We start from the raw sequence: 17,251 nt of genomic DNA, 5'->3' as shown, positions 1-17,251 counted from the left end.
TGTCGCTCCCACACGGTGAAATGTGCTCCCATTAGAGCAGGCCTAGGCAAACTCCAGCCCTCCAGATGTTTGGGACTATAATTCCCATCATCCCTAGCTAACAGGACCAGTGGTCAGGGATGATGGGAATTGTAGTCCCAAACATCTGGAGGGCCAGAGTTTGCCTATGCCTGCATTAGCGTTACAATGGGTCTGTCTGTCTCTCTCCCTCTGCACTAAGAAGAGGTGTCGAGAAGCATCCCTTTAATTTTACCTTTAAATTTGTTTTTAGTAATCATAGAGTTGGAAGGGACCCCAGGGTCATCTAGTCCAACCCCCTGCAATGCAGGAATCTCAGCTAAAGCATCCATGACAGATGGCCATCCAACCTCTGCTTAGAAACCTCCAAGGAAGGAGAGTCCACCACCTCTTGTGGGAGACTGTTCCACTGTTGAACACCTCTTGCTATCAGAAAGTTCTCCCTGATGTTTAGTCTGAATCTCCTTTCTTGTAACTTGTTGCTCTTTTGTTGTTGCTGCTTTCGTGTAACTTGTTGCTGGTTTGATTTAAAAAACAAAACAAAAAAAGGCATCCGTATTACTGTTTTGAGCTATTGTACTTTACACCGGGATGCGGGTGGCGCTGTGGGTTAAACCACAGAGCCTAGGACTTGCCGATCAGAAGGTCGGCAGTTTGAATCCCCGCGACAGGGTGAGCTCCCATTGCTCGGTCCCTGTTCCTGCCAACCTAGCAGTTCAAAAGCACGTCATAGTGCAAGTAGATAAATAGGTACCGCTCCAGCGGGAAGGTAAACGGCGTTTCCGTGCGCTGCTCTGGTTCGCCAGAAGTGGCTTAGTCATACCGGCCACATGACCCAGAAGCTGTACGCCGGCTCCCTCGGCCAGTAAAGCGAGATGAGCATCGCAACCCCAGAGTCGGCCACGACTGGACCTAATGGTCAGGGGTCCCTTTACCTTTACTGTACACCACCTTGGAGGTTTGCAGAAAGGCAGCACAAACATATTGCAAATAAATACTTATCACCAAGCAATCTCTGGCCTGCATATACTCATTAGGATATCTGCTGGCAGGGAGGATTCCAACCTGTCACCTAAACTGAAGCCTCCCCAGGCAGCTGGGCAGATTTGCATCCCGTGCAAAAATGCAGTCAGTGGGTGGAGCTGCCTTTCAAGAAGACTCTCCTTTGCTAGGCCTGCGTCAGATCTGCCAGCCAGGGAGTGACAAGCTTGAGCTTTCCCAGACTGCATATTATCTGCTGTTCCTGACAGTGTCAATTTAGACATTGATCTCGGGGAAAGTTTGTTCCTCTACAAAGAGGAACAAACAGACTTACCCTGCCCTAATCCCAAAGTGGAGCAGCGATTCTGTTTGCTATCTGGTGTGAACAGTGTGAGCTGTTCCCGGAAAATTCTCCTGGAAAATTCTCCTGGGAAACAAGCTCGTTTGCATGCAGCTCAAGTCACTGGGTGTTCGTTCCGGGGATCAAATGTCCCAGCCAGGGCATAGTCTGAGGACAAATGATGGAGCCACCTTGCTGAAGCTAAGCAGGTCTGGGTCCATTCAGTGCTTGAACAGGCCAAGACCACGTAGGGTCCTCCATGTGCCGTGCCCTGAGTTCTACGGCAGAAGGAAGGAAATGTACTAGAATAAATGCATGAAGTCATTCTGCATGTTTGATCCTCCTAAGCCACGTGCGCTGACACTCAGGGCTGATTCCACGGCAGATGGTAATGGTACTATTGCAGGTGTGGGGCTTTCTCTTGACTCACCGACAGTCACATTTTGAAGGACTGTCTCCCATGCTTTCAGTTTGGACACAGTCTTCCCCTTGGCAAAACTGAAATGGTAACTCTAGAGGCTGTTGCTGGGTGATCTGGCACACAGACACGCTGTGGGTGGTTGCTGAGATGGACAGAGGAGGAAGGAGGACGAATGAGCTTTGTACAAGTCTGCTATAACAGCATCGTATTTCCCGCATAAGCTATTGGGGGCATACTACATCCAGATAACACACACACACTGCAATCGCTCTGTGGTGGTCAGCCCAGACAGTTTCTGGAGAGTGAATTCATTTACAGTGGAAACCTGCAGTCTTTCCCCAATCGCATCTTAGACTTCTCTAGAACCTCAGCCCAATTCAGCCCTGCCAACCAAGGTTGGACAAGGGACTTCAAATCCCTAGGTGCCAATGTCAAATGCATACGTAGGATAGCCCTCCTTCTTAAGGAAATCAGCCCTGAGTGCTCACTGGAAGGACAGATCCTGAAGCTGAGGCTCCAATGCTTTGGCCACCTCGTGAGAAGAGAAGACTCCCTGGAAAAGACCCTGATGTTGGGAAAGATGGAGGGCACAAGGAGAAGGGGATGACAGAGGACGAGATGGTTGGACAGTATTCTCAAAGCTACCAGCATGAGTTTGACCAAACTGCGGGAGGCAGTGGAAGACAGGAGTGCCTGGCGTGCTCTGGTCCATGGGGTCACGAAGAGTCGGACATGAGTAAATGACTAAACAACAAGGATAGCCCTCGTGCCTTTGGAATTCCTCCTGGGCTAAAAGTGAGCCTATAATTTTACCTGTCAGGAAGAATCATGCAAATACACATAATGCCTTGAATGCATCTTATTAAATATATAGCTCTGAGTTTTCCAAGAATACTTTCCCCCCCAGCTCTAGCAGTCTGCTCGACTCCCTACACATTGCCCACCAGCTATTGTGCAGCTTGATCTCATGTCCCTTATATCATCCTGAGTTTGGGAACTCTGAAAAACTGTACTTTCTTTCCACTCCCCTCTTAAACCCCCATGGGTCAAACAACTCATACAGGGACATGCTTCTCAAAATTCCAAGGTATTTCCCTGTGAGGAGCTGTGTTAATCCAAATTTATGATATGGTTTATCTCTGTAGATCATGGCATAAGTGTAAGATTATTGTTGTTGTTTAGTCGTTTAGTCATGTCCGACTCTTCGTGACCCCATGGACCAGAGCACGCCAGGCACCTCTGTCCTCCACTACCTCCCGCAGTTTGGTCAAACTCATGCTGGTAACCCCGAAAACACTATCCAACCATCTCATCCTCTGCCGCCCCCTTCTGCTTGTGCCCTCCATCTTTCCCAGCATCAGTGTCTTCTCCAGGGAGTCTTCTCTTCTCATGAGGTGGCCAAAGTACTGGAGCCTCAGCTTCATGATCTGTCCTTCCAGTGAGCACTCAGGGCTGATTTCCTTAAGAATGGAGAGGTTTGATCTTCTTGCAGTCCATGGGACTCTCAAGAGTCTTCTCCAGCTCCATAATTCAAAAGCATCAATTCTTCGGCGATCAGCCTTCTTTATGGTCCAGTAAGATTGACTTAACTCTATTGTGACATGAGACCCTTCAGCCCCCTGCTGAAAGGCATTCAGGAATATTCTAAGTTCACACACAACTGATTTAAGGATTAACACATGCAAAATTAGTTGTCAAGTACAGGATATTCAGCTCCTCAGTGGGATCCACCCACACAATGGTAAGGTGGTTTGAAGGCAGATCACAGACAGAGATGGCCAGGTGCAGATAATAATGGCTCACTATCTCAAGTCTGTTAAGCAAACAGGATGGCCACTTCTGCTTTGCTTTAAGGGCAGGCATACTTTCCTCTCCTGCCCCCGCCCCCCTTCTAGTGTAGGTTTATAGCTAAATTGTCATGCCCATGCTTCTGTAGGCCTTCTAGAATGGTTAGGGAATCTTTTACTCTTTAACCAATGTATGTGTTGTAATTTGCTATCTGCTTAGATTGTTACTCTGCTGTCTAAAGCAGCATGTCTTTTTATAGATAGATGGATGATAGATAATAAAACTAGCTTTCTTTATTTCTTTGTGTGAGAGCTTCCTGTGGGCATCAGATTAAAGATTCACACGCATCCATAACTAGCGCACATCAAAACTCCAGCAAAAGATCCTAAACATCTCAGCGGTGTGCATATGAACACACATGTGAGTTCAGGTACACACTTGTAACATTCCTGCAGCTGCTAAGCTTCCAGCTTAGCAATAAAGATGTGGTCTATCTTTCTCCCTCCCTCTCTTTCCCTCCTCTCTCCCTGACAAATCTACAAGGGGAGTTTGCTGCACCTTGTAGATCAAACCCAAGGTTACTGTGTATATATGGGGAGAGAGGGTCTCAGTGGGGAGGGGACTCTAGACTGCACTTTGATGTTGGCTGCAAAAAGAAAGGGAACCTGGAAGGCAAAGCAAATACTCCCTTTTGGAATATGCCTTAGGTCAGTTGGTTGAGACAGAAGTGCAGGGAGGACTTGAGAAAGAACAGCAAAGTTGGGACAGGGTATTCCCGCTGCTCGAGCAATACAGTGTTTAGGGTTTAATAACCCCAACTCTTCAGAGCGATGGCGCACAAAGAGGCTCTGAAAGGTCGGGATTAAGTGGAGAGGGAAGGTAGAGGAAAGACTGCAATCATTTGGCTGGAGTAACTTAGCCATTATTGGAGGGACCAACGAATTAATGTGTGTCTCGCTTCAGCTTTTGTTGGGAATGGGAAAGAAGGGGGTGGGGAGTTAAATATCTGAGTTCTCAAGGCAACACTGCTGATAACTTCCTTATGCAAAATTCTTTGTTCCAGGCTGGGTCTATAGAAGCCTTAAAGTATGCAGACAATTTCTGAATATATTCTAAATCTCAGCTAATTTACAGTTCTCACCAATCTCCTGTGTTCCTGTGGTTTTTCCTATCTTTTTAGAATTCTCTTTTTAGCGAAAGTATCAGCAGGACCTGACGCAAAAGCCTTGCAAAATAGCGGCAGTGTTTGTGCTGTTTCCATACCAACGGCTCCGGAATGTACAGAGCATCTTGCAAAAGTGTTATCAAATTAGCAGCTCCGTACCATATGGCGACCAAGTTCCACCCCTGCACCCAAACGGGGATATGAAGTTTCCTCTTGAACAGTTATATCGGCAGTAAGAGTTGCTGCGGTGTGAATTGGGGCCCTCACACAACTGCAGCCATAAATCTTTTGACGCTCCTAGCCTTTATGACTTCTTTGGGAAATCTGGTTTCAGGAAACATTTGCATGCGCCAAACTGTGGGAAATAGCTTGTTGACTCAGGAATGGATGTAAGGGTTCAGAGCTTTGCGCAGGCGACATTCTATCACTGACCAAGTTGTATCTTTATGCCGCTCTAAGATGAGCTGTGGAACATGGGCAACACTCCATATGCTGAGGGATGCTTTCCCATCAAGATCCAGTGCGATCTGGAACATACACAGAGCACCAAATGTCTATATGCACAATTTGCAGAGGTTTCTGGCCAGCAGTCAATAACAGTGGATTCATACATGTCTAGAACATCCAAAAACCATAGCTTATTGTACACATAGTGCCTTATGTGGCAGATACTGTAGGGGCTCGGGTGACTCTGTGGTCACTTGCCGATTAGATGGTCAGCCTCTTGGGCTTGCCGATTAGATGGTCAGCAGTTTGAATCCCTGTGACGGAGTGAGCTTCCATTGCTCTCTCCCAGCTCCTGCCAACCTAGCAGTTTGAAAGCACTCCACTGCAAGTGGATAAATAGGTACCGCTGCAGCGGGAAGGTAAACGGCGTTTCCGTGCACTCTGGTTTCCATCACGGTGTTCCGTTGTGCCAGAAGCAATTTAGTCCTGCTGGCCACATGACCTGGAAAGCTGTCTGTGGACAAACACTGGCTCCCTTGGCCTGAAGTAAGATGAGCGCTGCAACCCCTTAGTTGCCTTTGATTGGACTTAACCGTCCAGGGGTCCTTTACCTTTACCTATACCTTTTTACATACTGTATATCCATGCTGAAACTAAGCCAATACACACTGTTACCATGGATTCAATTGTCTTCCATAAAATACCCAGATTGACTCCTTTACGGAGATGTCTGCATGCACTCTGGGTGCATCGCAAATAAGAAAGACTATGGGTTTCAGGACAGTGAATTCACCCTGAGAGCCATTCAAAGGAATGGCTGCTCTTCTTATTACAATAAACTTTAACTACTATGCAATCAACATGGGGATTTTTTCACAGCAGGGCAAGACTTGGTCCCAGTTAAATCTTTATGATCACAGCAAATCTTTATATGAGAGCAGTGGAAAAGCTGGCTGTGATAATACAGGTGAGAAAGGGGCAGGAGGAAGGGGGAAGGAAGACTATTTAGAGATGTCAGTCAGTGTTTCTTTCATCTGAGATAACAATCGCTGTAGAGTTTCTATGCTGCTTGTCGTTTTGTGTTTTGCAACTCAGCTCATACAGTATTTTCATTTTCATTTCTCTCTGAATTCAGGGAGAGAGAAACAAATGCGCACTCCCAAAGGAGACAAAGGGGAAATGAGTAGGAAGAAAGGGATGAGAAAATGCTTAAGAGCACTTGTGAGGAAACAGCAGCTGAGACCTAGCTCATTCCTTAATAGTTGTCTGGAGGTGGTGGGAGATCATCTACAGCATCTTCCCTCTAGATGGATCCAGCAATCTCTTGATGATGGCAGGCATGATGTCCAAAGTCCGTTTATTTCCTGGGGTAAAATCCTAAAAAAACCTCAATAACTTCAACTCTAAAAAAAGGTCAACAACTTTGGTTGGCCCTTTGGTCGGCCCTCACAGCCCTTCACTTCATCAAATCTGGCCCTCTTTGAATTTGGCACTGGTGTTTGTGATTTAATATGCCCATTTTGTGGTCCCAAAATTGTACTGACACAAAACCAATACCTGGCCCTATTGATGTAAATAAGATTGTGCAGAGTGCCCTGCTACCATACAACCCATCCTCCCTTTGCTGAGCCCTTCCTCCTTTGCTCACCTCATGACTTCTGTCATCAGTATCCCAACAGAAGTTGGTATCTTTGTAGCGAATTTTCCATCTTCTTACCTCTCCATCAGAACCCACTGCATGAGCTAAACCATGTAGTTAGTTTCCTTACAAACACTGATAGCGGTGTTAGGGAGGGATCACTCACTGGATCATCACCTTGTTGTGGTGAGTGGGCTTGCACGTTTCTATGACCCTTGTGAGCGAAGCTGTTGAGAGTCTTGTACTCCCAGCAGGGTCACCCAAGATGGTAAGGTCAAAGGGGAGGAGCTAGACAAAGAATGATCCAAAAAGTCCTCAACAGCAGAACAGGTGGGTGATAACAAGCAGTATGTTTACAACAGCTGTGAAGGCAGGTAAGGGCTGTGGCAGATAAGAATCAATCTCTTTGAAAAATGTGATAGGACCAATTGCAGAAACTATCAAGGCATCTTTTATTAGCTGCAGCTGGCAAAATTCCTGCAAGGATCTTAGCAAACCATCTCCTAACAATATCGGAGGTTACCCTTCCTGATTTCCAAAATGGTTTTTGACCTTCTAGGGAGAAAGTGGACATGATTTTCATCCTTCATCAGCTTCAATAAAAATGCAGAGAGCACAAGCTCTGGTGGGAGACATGTCATACTTCTTCTGGGGTAGTGTCAGGAGTGCGTGCAGGAGCCAGGCCCTGTGACCAGTAGGGCTTTGCAGGACTGTGACCTTCCTAAGTTTGTTCTGAAGAGGCAAGGTGCAGCTGCACAGGTGAGGCCGATTGGTAACTCACAACACCTGGTGGCAAGAGCCGGGAAGGGATATAAGGTCACTATTTCGCTTTTGCTCTTTGCCACATCAACACACTTCCTGCTTTGCTGCGTTTGGCTTCTTGACTCCTTGCTTCCTGATCCTCAGACCCTTGACTCCTGGTTTCCTGACCCTTGGCTTCCTGACTCCTGGTTTTCGGACTCCCGTTCCTGCTCCCACCCCGTAGTCTTGCACCCGGTGTCACTGTCCTCCACCAAGACTTCGACCACCCATAAACTGGACCATGACTGGTAGTTTGTCCACCTTTGTTCCCCAGCTTGCACTCAGCTCTCACCTGTGGCCAACCCCCAGGAATGTCTTTGACTGGCTGGCCAAACCAGGTGAGGGTAGCCAAAGAGTATCAAACTCTTGGTGCATTATGGACAGGCTCTGGTGGATTGAGTGGACAAGACCAATAGTGGGTTCAATAGTCAAGAAGGCATTTTCTGACCTGCTATAGAGGGAAGTGAGGAGCAGATGGGGCTCATCCACCAAGATCTACCATCTTGGAGAAGGAAAACTCTTACCCCAAACCTCCACTGCCTTGCAGGTTGTCTTCGGGAGAAGAAAAGGCTATTCTTGGTAATGGGCTCCATCTCTGCAGTATTAGAATTCATCACACCACACAGATGCTAGGGCTCTTGTACCTGAGACTACCCACCTTTTGCCTTGCATGGTGGGTAGGTTACGAGACCAAAAATCAGGAAGCACCCAAAGGAAATGACCCATAAAAGATGATCCTCACTCTCAAAGGTGCTAAGTAGTAATGCTTTTTATTAATGCCCAGTGCTATAGGACTTGGCTGCTAAAAAGAGAACTGGAAGTTGCAAAGGTGGAACTGGGTATAATTAAGTAATGATAGCCATGATTGCTAGAAAGTTGTTAGCTTTATCAGCCCCGTTGACGTCTGGAAGATGCAATCATTGTAGGCTTCAGTAATAAGAATGTGCTCAAGGCATTCCAGGAAGGTGGGGCTATAGACTAGGCTTCAGTAGCTATTTATGGCCTTGTGGGAAACTTTGCAAAAACTGAAGAGCTCTGTGTACACTTGGCCAAGGGTTTGGTCCCCAGAGAATATGAATGAATTGCAGCTGACAGGGCCATACTGTGTATCCAGTAGCTGGGGATGATGCCATTGAGTCGGTGTTTTGGCTTTCCTTTTTTGGAAACCAAAATTGAAAGCCTGAGTTAAGGTCACAAGCAAAAAGCCATCTGACAGTCGGAGCTACCACATTTCCACAAACACTGCGAAATTGCTACCGCTTTCTCCATCATTTAAATGAAAGGCACGGCCTGAATGTACAAAAATGGAGCTATAGTCTTGTAAGGACACAAAGATGATAAATAGGAATTCTCCACACACCCTTGGATTAGGAAACCTAGAGATGACGCCAGTCTAAACCTTGGGAAGAATTTCAATTGAAATTGGTGGGACTTACTACTGAGTAAGCATGAAAAAGGTTGTTCTCATCATAGAATCATATAACTGTAGAGTTGGAAGGCGTTCCAAGGGTCTTCTAGTCAAAACCCCTGGAATGCAGCAATAGTGAAGTTAAGCATACACCTGAACAGGTTGATGAGGAAGGCAATATTAGAAAGTACCAACCAAATTGTTTCCCAGAAGCTGATGGAGGGATTGAGAGAGAGCTTGCCTTAAAGCAACTTATTTTTCTTTGTCAGAGCATAAAAAAAACCTTATTGTTCTACTGAACTTCATCCTTAGATTATGCGTTTTCCTTAGACTGGGGGGGGGAGGGGGAATGATGGACAGAGTGAAACAAAGATAAAAGGAAAACGAAACTGGGTGCCAATACTCTGCTAATCTTTTCTCCCCTGCTGTTCTATCCTTGTGGCATTTTGTGAAGTTTATTTTGCTAAGGGCCCTGGGCGCTCTTCATTTAGCCTACGTAAGTGATTGTGTGATCTCTCCCAGTCCTAAAATTAATATTGTACAATATTTTCTTTGCTTCCTTCCTTTCCTTTGAACTGGACCATAATTCGGAGTAGTGACAAGCAGGGCTAATGTTGTAAACATCAACCAATCAGTCCACACTATCCTATGCACATTTAGATGGGAGTTAAACCAGGACTTGTCGATCAGAAGGTCAGCGGTTCAAATCCCCGCGACGGGGTGAGCTCCCATTGCTCGGTCCTTGCTCCTGCCAACCTAGCAGTTCGAAAGCACATCAAAGTGCAAGTAGATAAATAGGTACCGCTCCAGCGGGAAGGTAAACGACGTTTCCGTGCGCTGCTCTGGTTCGCCAGAAGCGGCTTAGTCATGCTGGCCACATGACCCGGAAGCTGTACTCCCTCGGCCAGTAAAGCGAGATGAGCGCCACAACCCGAGTCAGCCACGACTGGACCTAATGGTCAGGGGTCTCTTTACCTTTAAGCCCCATTGAAAGAAGAAAGCTTTATTTCTGCTGAACACCCTTAGGGGGCCCACACTCAAATCCATTTATTCCTATTGTTTGATACTAACACCCAATAAAGCAGCAATGATATCTAGAGGGGGAAATGGGAAGCTGACGGATACAAGGTCGAACTACTGATCCATCTCACTCAATATTATTGCCTACTCTGGCTGGCCGTCATTCTCCAGGGTTTCAGATGGAATTCCTTCCAGCTCTGCTGGGAGATCAAACACAGGCAAAACATGTCCTTCCCCACAGAGCTATGACACCTCCCTTATCCCTCTCTACTACTGCAGTATGAAAGTTCTTGGCATCATCAAATAAAACCCATGTTAATATTCGGCTTTGTGTATGGGCCTGAAAAATAAAGTTGCGTTTCATGGGTAAGCGAAGGGAATGAACTCTATTAATGAGGAATGGAACAATGACTCTGGCAGAAAAATGTGGAACTGAACAACCTGTGCTATTAAACGCACAGCTTAACACGACTCTTTGGTGTAAGTATTTTGACACTGTGTGGTCTCCATTATCTTGTCAGCAGAAAGAACTGAGCAGGCAGGATAGTTGAGAACAAAGAACACATAGATCCAATAAATACTGGGTTTTAAACCTCCACCCACTGTTGCTAAGGTAACTTATAATTTCACAGAATGATGTCAGAGCAAAAGGTTATGACAAAACCACTTGCCGGTGTTTGCAGCAAAACTTGTAGGTTGCCAAGTCCTCTTTGTTTCTTTTATGCAAGGTTTTCACTGGAATTTCCAGACGTATAATATAGAAAAGAATCCAACAATGGCATCAAGCAACTTCTGATGCTCTGCAAGGAGTTGATCCTCAAAGTGGGATGAGGATCTCTCACTGGTTCTGCCTGGCTCCAGCTGCTGCCATGTCTTATGTCATTTCTCTGCATAATAGGAACACGTGAAGCAGCATAGTGAATGACACGACAGGGGTTTATAAAACAATGCACAGTGTGGAGACAGGAGTGGCCCAGGATATTTTGCTTCCAGAAACAATTTGGTGCCCTTTTCTATTCCACATGCAGAAGCCAACGTTCCACATGCAGACTCTATCACACCTGGGACAACAGGCTAGTTTAGGCCTCTACGAAAGGCTGGGTAGCATATACTGTTGTAATATACAATTACCAACTCACACTTATATGTGTGAAAGGGTTAACCTGAGCCTTGAGCTCAAGTTACCAGTGTGGGTGTGGCTTAGTAGCCTCTCAGCAGCCTCTCCCCTCCATTTTATTTTATTTTCCTCCTTCATGCTTTCTGGAACAAGCAAAGAAGCCATGCAGCTTTGGTTCCCAACTCAGCAAATGCTGCACATGAATATTCTCTCTAAAGGGAGATTTGACAGCCTGTATCTTTGCTAACCCAAAGACTGCATGATCTTTTTGTAAGGAGACCCGGTACTTTTCTTGTTGTTTGGAACTGTTTTTCTTCTTTGGGCTGTGAACTTGTTTGCTGTGACTTCTGGAAACTATGAGTAAAACATTCACTTAATTGCAAAGCTAAGTGTCGTGATTTATTCTAGCCTAAGTGGGGAACATTTGATTAAAGGTGGATGGTTGAAGATGGAAATCCAACCAAGTTTAATGGGCTTGAAGCACTTGCCATTGTGCTTAACTCTGATACAAGAGAGAAAGGATTTCTCTCCCAACCCTCTCCAACATATACAACTCTGTCAGTCATGGGAATAGGTAAGGGGGCAGGGAGGGGCAGCTGCCCGCCCCCCCCAGATCAAGTAAAACAGAAATACTAACTAATCAATTACGTAATTAACTAATCAATTACGTCGGTTCTGCCCCTCCCTAACAAAAATCCTGCCCCCCCCCCGAAAAATCCAGCTACTCCCATGCTGTCAGCAGCTCTCCAAGGTCTTACACAGAGGTCTTCCCCAGTCTTCTCAATTGGTGATGCCGGGAATTGAACCTAGAACTTTTTGCATGCAAAGCCTAGGCTCTTCCAGGAAGCTATGCCCCTTTCTTGCTTGCCCTTGTATTTGCAGCAGAATTATGGATCAGACTGTACACCAGATTGCTGGTCCCGCACAACGAGAATTACAGACCAAAGCGAGCTGATGACTTTTATTGAATTTCACGTTATAGAGAGCTCTTCTGCAGAAGTGCTCCAAGCGAAAATAGGATAAATATAACTTCCTCCATATTGATCCTGGTCCTGAAGATTTCAAAAGTCTCTGACTTGGCAGTCTCACTTCAGATGGCAGGGTCACCTGGAAGGAAGCTTGACGACCTCAGCACATTGCCAGCTTGATATGAGAACAGTCCAGACAACCTGGTCTTTATAACAAAGAATTGTTTTTCAGAAAGGCAACTTTACCATGCATGAGGTGAGAGGACTGCTTTGCAGAAAAGCCAACCATTGTGAACCATCATTTGCAAGTCCAGTGAAGAATGGATACCTACTAATTACTATGGTCCTGGATGGGGTGCTTATCTGTTTAGCACTTTTGTCCAAAGCCCTTTTCATCAGCAAATGGACTCCTGAACAACACAGAGAGAATCCTGCCAGTCTCCTTGCTAATCAGAAATCTGTGCTTCATTAGACAAGAGCCAATTTACCCGAGCCCTTTTCAACTACTGATTACTTGGCTTTGTAGGTCCAGATTTCAAGTGGCCGATGAGCCCCTGTGAGTTGCTGTTCTTGACGTCTATTGCAAAGCATGAGTCTGCATTCTTTGGCGATCACTCATAGCCTAGTAAGATTGTCTTCCATAAACACGGTTTTAACAATGAGTCTGTAAGTGACTGTGGAGGCCAATTCTGGATCCACACATCCTTCCACAGTGGGGACATTGGTTTCTGGGCAGGAGTTGATCATGGGACTTTGGGGTTTGGGTTTGGGATGGGTTTTTGGAAGACGCCTGTGCGTGAATTTGTTTTATGTGTGTAGATCAGTGCACGCTGACCAACGCACAGGGGAAACTGATGGACGCAGCCATCCTCCACCTGCAGAGAGATCTCTAGTACCTTAAACAGGCACAATGTCATCAATTAATGCCTTGGACTCCATGTGCAGCATAGGTACGCACCTATACATCCTGGTGGTTGCACTGCCCTTGTTACTACCTCTGTGTATTTCCTTCAAATCAGTTTGATAGGAGGGTGCATGGCAGGGAAACAGTGCAAGTGGAAAAGTTTATGAAGCTCCTCCCTACCTCCCCCAGTCTTTGGGGAGGGACCATAACACAGTGCTCCTTTGCAGGCAGAAGGTTCCAGGCTTAATCCCTAGTACGTATCTCCAGGTGGTGGAGCAGGGTAAGGAGGACATCCACCTGAGATCCTGGAGAAGGGCTGCCAGTCAGAGTAGGCAGAACTAGGCTAGATGGGTTAAAATAGTGGTACCTCTGGATAGGAACAGGATCCGTTCCGGAGCCTTGTTCGCATTCTGAAGTAAACGTAAGATGTGTCTGCGCATCTGCAGGTCGCGTTTTGCCACTTCCGCGCATGCATGTGACGTCATTTTGAGCGTCTGCGCAAGCGGCGAAACCCAGAAGTAACGCGCTCCATTACTTCTGGGTTGCTGCAGAGCGCAACCCGAAAATACTTAACTTGAAGCTACTTCAGCTCAAGGTATGACTGTAGTCTGACCTGGCATACAGCAGTTTCCTATGTTGACTGCAGATAGAGCGATATGAAACACAGAGCAGTATGCAACATGCAGTGCGCCTTGAGCATGAGGCAACATTCTATCACAGGACCAAATGGTGATTTAGCACGTTACCACAAACAAAAGTGTTTGCAGCAGTAGCTTGACAGCTTGCCATTTTGACACGTGACTGAGAAAAAGCAAAATGGTTGCCTACCATTGGGACTGGTAGGCAGAGGAGTGGTGAGAGGCACCAATTGAGGAACCCCCAAGGGACGAGAAGGCTCAGAGCCCAGGGTCTGGTGGTGGGACGACAATGAGTGGTTAGAGGGAGAAGCCTGGGGGGTGGGGAGGAGGTGTTGGAAGCTGAAGGTGGAACTGGATTTTGTGGTGAGTCTGTGGAGGCAGGCCAAGAGGCGGAGTGGAGGCTGGCTGCTGAAGAAGCTAGGGTCCACCCTCCTGGTGTGACCAGCTCCCGAGCCTGCTGGTCTCCCAGAACCCAGAGAGATAGGAAGAGGGTGTAGCTCTTTGCAGGAAATTGTGGTATGTAAATGTAATAAAATAAACAAGTAAAGGCAGGCAGCCACCCAGAGGCTGGCTGATGGGAGAACAAGGTTGGTGGGGCAGTACCCTTCGCCCTTATAAACCACCCTCCGTTAGCTTTCGAAGTGGTCTTGGGAACCACGATGAGGCCCAAGAAGTGTCAGAGCAAGTCTCACCCTTCCCCGCTCACATCTCAGGAAATGATAAGCTTACTTAGGATGGCCAGTGAGTCCTACAGGGGGGGGGGTTTGGGGGGGGAGGCGGAGCAGGAATCCAGAACAATGCAAGTACTGCATCCATTAGATTTTGGCCCAGCCCGACCTTGGGAACTATCTCCATTCGGAAAGTTACAAAAGGGAGCTTGTCTTTTACATAATCAAAAGGAGTGCTCAGGCAGTCGAAATCAAACATTTAATATGCCAAGCTCTTGTTTGAGTCAGGCTTCAGATGATTTAAATAAGTGTCATGCTGTCCCAGCTCCCCAAAAACTGTGGGAATAGGTCAAGACGATCTGGACATACTTTCCTCCGTTGGCACAAATACCCTGACCACAAGGTAGCTTTGTTCCTGACAACTTCTCGGCAGTGACTCACTCAGCCGCTGCCCTCCAGGCGAGACTTCGACAGGGTTATCCTTTCATCAAACAAGAGCTGGCAGCCAGCCCTGCCTCGCTTCCCCCTCCTCCCCTCCTCCCTTTGCAGAGGCTCAGGATGCAACCAGCATCACCCATGATGAAACAGGTTCCTTCTGCCCAAGGTTTTTCTATTTATTTGTGTTGTGTTTTTTATGTGTGTGGTGTTTTTTTTACAAAGAAGGTATTTACAAGGGAAAGCTGAATTTCCGGCTATGCTGAGCTCAAGTGTTATTCCTTGCAGGTATTTGGAAAGGCGCAAGCTTAAGGTTTGGCAAGCTCCTGCAATGCCCCTCATCTGCTTTTCGCCTAATTAAAAAGAACATCAAGTGTGGAGCCCATGGCCCTCCAGATGTTGTGGAACTCCATCTCCCATCAGTCCCAGCCAGCACTGGACGATGCTCAGGGATGGTGGAAGTTGGAGTCCTGTAACAGCTTCCCCACCCTTGTTAAAGAGAGTCGGTGTGGTGTATCAAGAATGTTGGACTATGACTTGGGAGACAAGGGCTGGAATCCCCCACTCAGTCATGAAGTCCATTGGGTGACCTTGGGCCAGTCACTGTCCCTCACAGTTGCTGTGAGGATGAAATGGGGGAAGGGAGAACCATGTACACCACCTCAAGCTCCATGGAGAAAAAGGAAAAGAAAAATACATGTGGCTTCTACATACAGTGGATGCTCAGGTTGAGAACGTGATCCGTGTGGGAGGCACATTCGCAACCTGCAGTGTTCGCAACCCGCAGCACCGCATCTGCACATGCATGGGTCAAGATTCAGTACTTCTGCGCATGTGCAAAGCGGGATTTAGCTCTTCCACACACGCACGAGCGCCGAAACCCGGAGGTAACCCGTTCCAGTACTTCCGGGTTCGGCACAGTGCGCAACCCGAAAACACACAACCTGAAATGTCTGCAACCCAAGGTATGACTGCATATTTGTAAATATGTTTAACTGCGCATGTAGACATGCTTGTTTGTCTATAAATATCTGATCATCCTAGATAGCTCAGTTGGTTAGAGTATGGTGCTGATAATGCCAAGCTTGCAGGTTTGATCCCCGTATGGGACAGCTGCATATTCCTGCATTGAAGGGGGTTGGACTAGAGTATGGGTAGGCAAACTAAGGCCCGGGGGCTGGATGCGGCCCAATCGCCTTCTAAATCTGGCCCTTGGATGGTCAGGGAATCAGCGTGTTTTTACATGAGTAGAATGTATCCTTTTATTTAAAATGCATCTCTGGGTTATTTGTGGGGCATAGGAATTTGTTCATTTTTTTCTTCTTCAAAATATAGTCCGGCCCCCAACAAGCTCTGAGGAACAGTGGACCGGCCCCCTGCTGAAAAAGTTTGCTGCCCCCTGGATTAGACGATCCTCAGAGTCCCTTCCAACTCTATGATTCTATGATCTACATGTTGCTTTTGGAGATTCCTGTAGTTTTTCCGTGCCTTTCCTTTGGTTCTGACTTGGTATAATGTTGTTTCTTTCCCACGGAGGAAGGGGCTATTTCTACACATACAGTGGTACCTCGGGTTACATACCCTTCAGGTTACAGACGCTTCAGCTTACAGACTCCGCTCACCCAGAAATAGTACCTCGGGTTAAGAACTTTGCTTCAGGATGAGAACAGAAATCGCGCGGTGGCAGCAGGAGGCCCCATTAGCTAAAGTGGTGCTTCAGGTTAAGAACAGTTTCAGGTTAAGAACGGACCTCCAGAACGAATTAAGTTCTTAACCCGAGGTACCACTGTATATAGTTAAAGGTGGGGAGGGTGGATCTGATGGTGACATGAAGGCTGGAGGTGGGACCAGCAAACACAGATTCTCTTTGCTATTTGCATGCTCAGTATATAAACAGAGGGATGATGTGAATGGGGCCTTTGTGCCATGGAATCACAGAAGAGTTGGAAGGGACCCCAAGGGTCATCTAGTCCAAACCCCTGCAATGCAGGAATCCTGCCCGCAGCCATCCCTGGGTGGGGTCAAACCACTAACCTTCTGGCTAAGAGCCAGGCACGCTGCCTCCTCTCGCCTGTGATAACGATGGGCATTTCCGAAAGTCTTGGCAGAACACATCTGTTTTTAATGCTTCCTAATGAAGTGAATGATGGGATCTGCTGCTTATCGAGAAATTCTGGGAAATAATGCCCCTTTTGCAGTTCACTTTTATTGCTGACACGTTCCCTGGGTGAGGCTTTGCGCACACACACACACACACACACACACACACACACACACCGCTTTCTGAACTTTGATCTAAGTCATTAAACTGCTGAGGCTAATAAAAGTCCCTTTTACATATTTGCTTTTGGAGGTAAAATTGTTCAGAATTTGAGGACCTCTCCACAAATTTACTGGCATTTGAAATAAATGTTGACCTTTGAATTATTCTTATTTTGTTTAAGGAAACATCATAATAGACTGAGTTCTCTGTTTGCAGGTCTGTGTTTTGTC

The sequence above is a fragment of the Podarcis muralis genome, chromosome 6 (assembly GCF_964188315.1).
Source record: "Podarcis muralis chromosome 6, rPodMur119.hap1.1, whole genome shotgun sequence".
Lineage (NCBI taxonomy): Eukaryota > Metazoa > Chordata > Lepidosauria > Squamata > Lacertidae > Podarcis > Podarcis muralis.
This window is presented reverse-complemented; position numbering follows the sequence as displayed.